Source organism: Oncorhynchus gorbuscha, unplaced genomic scaffold, assembly GCF_021184085.1.
Source record: "Oncorhynchus gorbuscha isolate QuinsamMale2020 ecotype Even-year unplaced genomic scaffold, OgorEven_v1.0 Un_scaffold_528, whole genome shotgun sequence".
NCBI lineage: Eukaryota > Metazoa > Chordata > Actinopteri > Salmoniformes > Salmonidae > Oncorhynchus > Oncorhynchus gorbuscha.
This window is the reverse complement of record NW_025745353.1, coordinates 340,745-348,244: the sequence shown is the minus strand read 5'-3', so window position 1 is coordinate 348,244 and position 7,500 is coordinate 340,745. Positions and strand designations below refer to the sequence as shown.

General features: G+C 62.0%; 1 pseudogene; it reads right to left on the bottom strand.

Annotated features, from left to right (window-relative positions):
- Positions 1–7,500, bottom strand: part of LOC124018480 — a 64,114-nt pseudogene that overhangs the window by 22,858 nt on the left and 33,756 nt on the right.

The following is a 7,500-nucleotide window of genomic DNA, read 5'->3' as shown; positions in this document are numbered from 1 at the left end:
ACGCCTGTTAGGGGGGGGCGGGGTAACGTCTGTTAGGGGGCGGGGTAACGTCTGTTAGGGGGCGGGGTAACGTCTGTTAGGGGGGCGGGGGTAACGCCTGTTAGGGGGGCGGGGTAACGTCTGTTAGGGGGCGGGGGTAACGTCTGTTGGGGGGCGGGGGTAACGTCTGTTAGGGGGGGGGGGCGGGGGTAACGTCTGTTGGGGGGCGGGGGTAACGTCTGTTAGGGGGCGGGGGTAACGTCTGTTGGGGGCGGGGGTAACGTCTGTTGGGGGGGGCGGGGGTAACGTCTGTTGGGGGGGGCGGGGGTAACGTCTGTTAGGGGGGGCGGGGGTAACGTCTGTTAGGGGGGCAGTGTAACGTCTGTTAGGGGGCGGGGTAACGTCTGTTAGGGGGGGGGTAACGTCTGTTAGGTTGGGGGGCAGGGTAACGTCTGTTAGGGGGGGGGGCAGGGTAACTCTGTTAGGGGGCAGGGTAACGTCTGGGGGGGCAGGGTAACGTCTGTTAGGGGGGGGCAGGGTAACGTCTGTTAGGGGGGGCAGGTAACGTCTGTTAGGGGTCGGGCAGGGTAACGTCTGTTGGGGGGGCGGGGGTAACGTCTGTTGGGGGGGCGGGGGTAACGTCTTGTTGGGGGGCGGGGGAACGTCTGTTAGGGGGCACAGGTAACGTCTGTTGGGGGGGGGGTAACGTCTGTTAGGGGGGCGGGGTAACGTCTGTTAGGGGGGCTGGGGTAACGTCTGTTAGGGGGGGGCAGGGTAACGTCTGTTGGGGGGGCAGGGTAACGTCTGTTAGGGGGGGCAGGGTAACGTCTGTTAGGGGGCAGGGGTAACGTCTGTTAGGGGGCAGGGTAACGTCTGTTAGGGGGGCAGGGTAACGTCTGTTAGGGGGGCAGGGTAACGTCTGTTAGGGGGCAGGGTAACGTCTGTTAGGGGGGGCAGGGTAACGTCTGTTAGGGGGCTGGGTAACGTCTGTTAGGGGGGCAGGGTAACGTCTGTTAGGGGGGGCAGGGTAACGTCTGTTAGGGGGGCAGGGTAACGTCTGTTGGGGGGCAGGGTAACGTCTGTTAGGGGGGGCAGGGTAACGTCTGTTAGGGGGGGGGCAGGGTAACGTCTGTTAGGGGGGCTCCCCCAGAACTGTTAGACCAGCTCCCCCAGAACAGACACAGGTCAGTATTTAGGTTGGTGAGAGAGGGGTGTTACCTTGGTGCCCAGACCCACTCCACTCTTCAGTAGGTCACAGAGTCTGGGGACCAGCTCCCCCAGAACAGGCACAGGTCAGTATTTAGGTTGGTGAGAGAGGGGTGTTACCTTGGTGCCCAGACCCACTCCACTCTTCAGTAGGTCACAGAGTCTGGGGACCAGCTCCCCCAGAACAGGCACAGGTCAGTATTTAGGTTGGTGAGAGAGGGGTGTTACCTTGGTGCCCAGACCCACTCCACTCTTCAGTAGGTCAGAGTCTGGGGACCAGCTCCCCCAGAACAGACACAGGTCAGTATTTAGGTTGGTGAGAGAGGGGTGTTACCTTGGTGCCCAGACCCACTCCACTCTTCAGTAGGTCACAGAGTCTGGGGACCAGCTCCCCCAGAACAGACACATCCAGGTGCTGCAGACACATGTTGATGGTCTCCATCATGGGGGAGGACTTGGCAGCACTGAGTCTAGCAGCATCCATGGCACTCTGGAGAGAGAGAGACAAGAAAGAGAGAGACAGAGAGAGAGAGACAAGAAAGAGAGAGAGACAGAGAGACAGAGAGACAGAGAGACACAGAGACAGAGAGACACAGAGACAGAGAGAGACAGAGACAGAGAGAGACAGAGACAGAGAGAGACAGACAGAGGTTACGTCAATTACTGCCGATAATCACACCTCTGGAGAAACGGCAGTTATAGTGTGTGTGGTATGTACCTTCTCCTGCTCGGAGGCTGAGGTTTAGTAGGTGTGTTCTCTCTGTGTATACGTTACCTTCTCCTGCTCCGTGGCTCGGAGGCTGAGGTAGTTGAGGACCTGTGGCTCCAGGACACTGAGAGCCTCCAGGAGTGCTGGGATCAGACGAGGGGCGTGGGGCTTCAACCTATTGCCAGCTGTCTTAGACACCTTCACCAGGGTCTGGATACTGGAGGGAGGAGGGCTGCTTAACTGCTACGCCAACAATGTCTCTAAAAGTTTTACATTTCATTCATATAGAGAGAGAACAGAGAGAGACCGACAGAGCGCGCGAGAGCGAGCGCGCGAGACCGACAGAGCGAGAGCGAGCGCGCGAGACCGACAGAGCGAGCGAGACAGAGCGAGAGACCCGACAGAGCGCGAGAGACCCCGCAGAGCGCGCGAGACCGACAGAGCGCGAGAGCAGAGCGCGCGAGACCCCGACAGACCGACGAGAGCGAGCAGAGCGCGCGAGACCGACAGAGCGAGCGAGCCCCGACAGAGCCGACAGAGAGCGAGCGAGACTCCCGACAGAGCGCGAGACCGACAGACAGAGACCCCGACAGAGCGCGAGAGACCGACAGAGCGAGAGACCCCGACAGAGCGCGAGAGACCGACAGAGCGAGAGAGCCCGCAGAGCGCGAGAGACCGACAGAGCGAGAGAGCCCGACAGAGCGAGAGAGCCCGACAGAGCGAGAGAGCCCGACGAGAGAGCCCGAGAGAGCCCGACAGAGCGCGCGAGCCCGACAGAGCGAGAGAGCGAGCGCGAGAGCCCGACAGAGCGAGACAGAGCCCGAGCAGAGCGAGAGAGACCGACAGAGCGAGAGAGCCCGACAGAGCGACAGAGCCCGACAGAGCGAGAGAGCCCGACAGAGCGAGAGAGCCCGACAGAGCGAGAGAGCCCGACAGAGCGACAGAGCGAGAGAGCCCGACAGAGCGAGAGAGAGCCCGACAGAGCGAGAGAGCGACAGAGCGAGAGAGCCCGACAGAGCGAGAGAGCCCGACAGAGCGAGAGAGCCCGAGCAGAGCGAGAGACCGACAGAGCGAGAGAGCCCGAGCGAGCGAGAGAGCCCGACAGAGCGAGAGCCCGACAGAGCGAGAGAGCCCGACAGAGCGAGAGAGCCCGACAGAGCGAGAGAGACCGACAGAGCGAGAGAGCCCGACAGAGCGAGAGAGCCCGACAGAGCGAGAGAGCGACAGAGCGAGACCGACAGAGCGAGAGAGCCCGACAGAGCGAGAGAGCCCGACAGAGCGAGCGAGCCCGACAGAGCGAGAGAGCGACAGAGCGAGAGAGCCCGACAGAGCGAGAGAGAGCCCGACAGAGCGAGCGAGAGCCCGACAGAGAGCGAGAGAGCCCGACAGAGCGAGAGAGCCCGACAGAGCGAGAGAGCCCGACAGAGCGAGCGAGCCCGACAGAGCGAGAGAGCCCGACAGAGCGCGCGAGCCCGACAGAGCCCGACAGAGCGAGAGAGCCCGACAGAGCGAGAGAGCCCGACAGAGCGAGCGAGAGCCCGACACAGCGAGCGACAGAGCGAGAGAGCCCGACAGAGCGGAGAGAGCCCGACAGAGAGCCCGACAGAGCGAGAGAGCCCGACAGAGCGAGAGAGCCCGACAGAGCGAGAGAGCCCGACAGAGCGAGAGAGCCCGACAGAGCGAGAGAGCCCGACAGAGCGAGAGAGCCCGACAGAGCGAGCGAGCCCGACAGAGCGAGAGAGCCCGACAGAGCGAGAGAGCCCGACAGAGCGAGAGAGCCCGACAGAGCGAGAGAGCGAGCCCGACAGAGCGAGAGAGCCCGACAGAGCGAGAGAGCCCGACAGAGAGAGAGAGAGCCCGACAGAGCGAGCGAGAGCCCGACAGAGCGAGAGAGCCCGACAGAGCGAGAGAGCCCGACAGAGCGAGAGAGCCCGACAGAGCGAGAGAGCCCGACAGAGCGAGAGAGCCCGACAGAGCGAGAGAGCCCGACAGAGCGACAGAGCGAGCCCGACAGAGCGAGAGAGAGCCCGACAGAGCGAGAGAGCCCGACAGAGCGAGAGAGCCCGACAGAGCGAGAGAGCCCGACAGAGCGAGAGAGAGAGACAGAGCGAGAGAGCGAGAGAGCCCGACAGAGCGAGAGAGCCCGACAGAGCGAGAGAGCCCGACAGAGCGAGAGAGCCCGACAGAGCGAGAGAGCCCGACAGAGCGAGAGAGCCCGACAGAGCGAGAGAGCCCGACAGAGCGAGAGAGCCCCAGAGAGAGAGCGAGAGAGCCCGACAGAGCGAGAGAGCCCGACAGAGCGAGAGAGCCCGACAGAGCGAGAGAGCCCGACAGAGCGAGAGAGCCCGACAGAGCGAGAGAGCCCGACAGAGCGAGAGAGCCCGACAGAGAGCGAGAGAGCCCGACAGAGCGAGAGAGCCCGACAGAGCGAGAGAGCCCGACAGAGCGAGAGAGCCCGACAGAGCGCGAGAGAGCCCGAGAGAGCCCGACAGAGCGACAGAGCCCGACAGAGCGAGAGAGCCCGACAGAGCGAGAGAGCCCGACAGAGCGAGAGAGCCCGACAGAGCGAGAGAGCCCGACAGAGCGAGAGAGCCCGACAGAGCGAGAGAGCCCGACAGAGCGAGAGAGCCCGACAGAGCGAGAGAGCCCGACAGAGCGAGAGAGCCCGACAGAGCGAGAGAGCCCGACAGAGCGAGAGAGCCCGACAGAGCGAGAGAGCCCGACAGAGCGAGAGAGCCCGACAGAGCGAGAGAGCCCGACAGAGCGAGAGAGACCCGACAGACCGCAGAGCGAGAGAGACCCGACAGAGCGAGAGAGAGACCGACAGAGCGAGAGAGAGCGAGAGAGACCGACAGAGAGCGAGAGAGAGACCGACAGAGCGAGAGAGACCGACAGAGAGAGAGAGAGACCGACAGAGCGAGAGAGAGAGAGACCGAGAGAGACCGAGAGCGAGAGAGAGAGACCGACAGAGCGAGAGAGCCCGACAGAGCGAGAGAGCCCGACAGAGCGAGAGAGAGAGAGAGACCGACAGAGCGAGAGAGAGAGAGAGAGAGAGACCGACAGAGCGAGAGAGACCGAGAGAGAGAGAGACCGACAGAGCGAGAGAGCCCGACAGAGCGAGAGAGAGAGAGAGAGACCGACAGAGCGAGAGAGAGAGAGAGAGACCGACAGAGCGAGAGAGAGAGAGAGACCGACAGAGAGAGAGAGCCCGACAGAGCGAGAGAGCCCGACAGATCGAGAGAGCCCGACAGAGCGAGAGAGCCCGACAGATCGAGAGAGCCCGACAGAGCGAGAGAGCCCGACAGAGCGAGAGAGCCCGACAGAGCGAGAGAGACCGACAGAGCGAGAGAGAGAGAGACCGACAGAGCGAGCGAGAGAGACCGACAGAGCGAGCGAGAGAGACCGACAGAGCGAGCGAGAGAGACCGACAGAGCGAGCGAGAGAGACCGACAGAGCGAGAGAGAGAGACCGACAGAGCGAGAGAGAGAGAGAGACCGACAGAGCGAGAGAGCCCGACAGAGCGAGAGAGCCCGACAGAGCGAGAGAGCCCGACAGAGAGAGAGAGAGCGAGAGAGCCGAGAGAGAGAGCCCGACAGAGCGAGAGAGCCCGACAGAGCGACAGAGCAGAGCGAGAGCCCGACAGAGCGAGAGAGCCCGACAGAGCGAGAGAGCCCGACGAGAGCCCGACAGAGCGAGAGAGAGAGAGAGAGCCCGACAGAGCGAGAGAGCCCGACAGAGCGAGAGAGCCCGACAGAGCGAGAGAGACCGACAGAGCGAGAGAGAGAGAGACCGACAGAGCGAGAGAGAGAGAGAGAGAGACCGACAGAGAGAGAGAGACCGAGAGAGAGAGAGAGACCGACAGAGCGAGAGAGAGAGAGAGCCCGACAGAGCGAGAGAGAGAGAGAGAGCCCGACAGAGCGAGAGAGAGAGAGAGAGAGAGACCGACAGAGCGAGAGAGAGAGAGAGAGACCGACAGAGCGAGAGAGAGAGAGAGAGACCGACAGAGCGAGAGAGAGAGAGAGAGACCGACAGAGCGAGAGAGAGAGAGAGAGACCGACAGAGCGAGAGAGAGAGAGAGCCCGACAGAGCGAGAGAGAGAGAGAGAGCCCCAGAGCGAGAGAGAGAGAGAGCCCGACAGAGCGAGAGAGAGAGAGAGAGAGAGAGCCCGACAGAGCGAGAGAGAGAGAGAGAGAGACCGACAGAGCGAGAGAGAGAGAGAGAGAGACCGACAGAGCGAGAGAGAGAGAGAGAGAGACCGACAGAGCGAGAGAGAGAGAGAGAGAGAGACCGACAGAGCGAGAGAGAGAGAGAGAGAGAGACCGAGAGAGAGAGAGACCGACAGAGCGAGAGAGAGAGAGAGACCGACAGAGAGAGAGAGAGAGAGAGAGACCGACAGAGCGAGAGAGAGAGAGAGAGAGAGACCGACAGAGCGAGAGAGAGAGAGAGACCGACAGAGAGCCCGACAGAGAGAGAGAGAGAGACCGACAGAGCGAGAGAGAGAGACAGAGAGAGAGAGAGAGAGAGAGAGAGAGAGAGAGAGAGAGAGAGAGAGAGAGACCGACAGAGAGAGAGAGAGAGAGAGAGAGAGAGAGAGCCAGAGAGAGAGAGAGAGCCAGAGAGAGCGAGAGAGCCCGACAGAGCGAGAGAGCCCGACAGAGCGAGAGAGCCCGACAGAGCGAGAGAGCCCGACAGAGCGAGAGAGCCCGACAGAGCGAGAGAGCCCGACAGAGCGAGAGAGAGAGAGAGCCCGACAGAGCCCGACAGAGCGAGAGAGCCCGACAGAGCCCGACAGAGAGAGCCCGACAGAGAGAGACCGACAGAGAGAGAGAGAGCCCGACAGAGCGAGAGAGAGAGAGAGAGAGAGAGCCCGACAGAGCGAGAGAGAGAGAGAGAGAGAGACCGACAGAGCGAGAGAGAGAGAGACCGAGACCGACAGAGAGAGAGAGAGAGAGAGAGAGAGAGACCGACAGAGCGAGAGAGAGAGAGAGAGACCGACAGAGCGAGAGAGAGAGAGAGAGAGACCGACAGAGCGAGAGAGAGAGAGAGACCGACAGAGCGAGAGAGAGAGAGAGAGACCGACAGAGCGAGAGAGAGAGAGAGAGACCGACAGAGCGAGAGAGAGAGAGAGAGACCGACAGAGAGAGAGAGAGAGAGACCGACAGAGCGAGAGAGAGAGAGAGAGACCGACAGAGCGAGAGAGAGAGAGAGAGACCGACAGAGAGAGACCGAGAGAGAGACCGAGAGAGAGAGAGACCGACAGAGAGAGAGACCGACAGAGAGAGAGACCGACAGAGAGAGAGAGCCCGACAGAGAGAGAGAGACCGACAGAGCGAGAGAGAGAGAGAGAGAGAGACCGACAGAGCGAGAGAGAGAGAGAGAGAGAGACCGACAGAGCGAGAGAGACCGACAGAGCGAGAGAGACCGACAGAGCGAGAGAGACCGACAGAGCGAGAGAGACCGACAGAGAGAGAGAGACCGACAGAGAGAGAGAGACCGACAGAGAGAGAGAGACCGACAGAGCGAGAGAGACCGACAGAGAGAGAGAGCCCGACAGAGCGAGAGAGCCCGAGAGAGCGAGAGAGCCCGACAGAGCGAGAGAGCCCGAC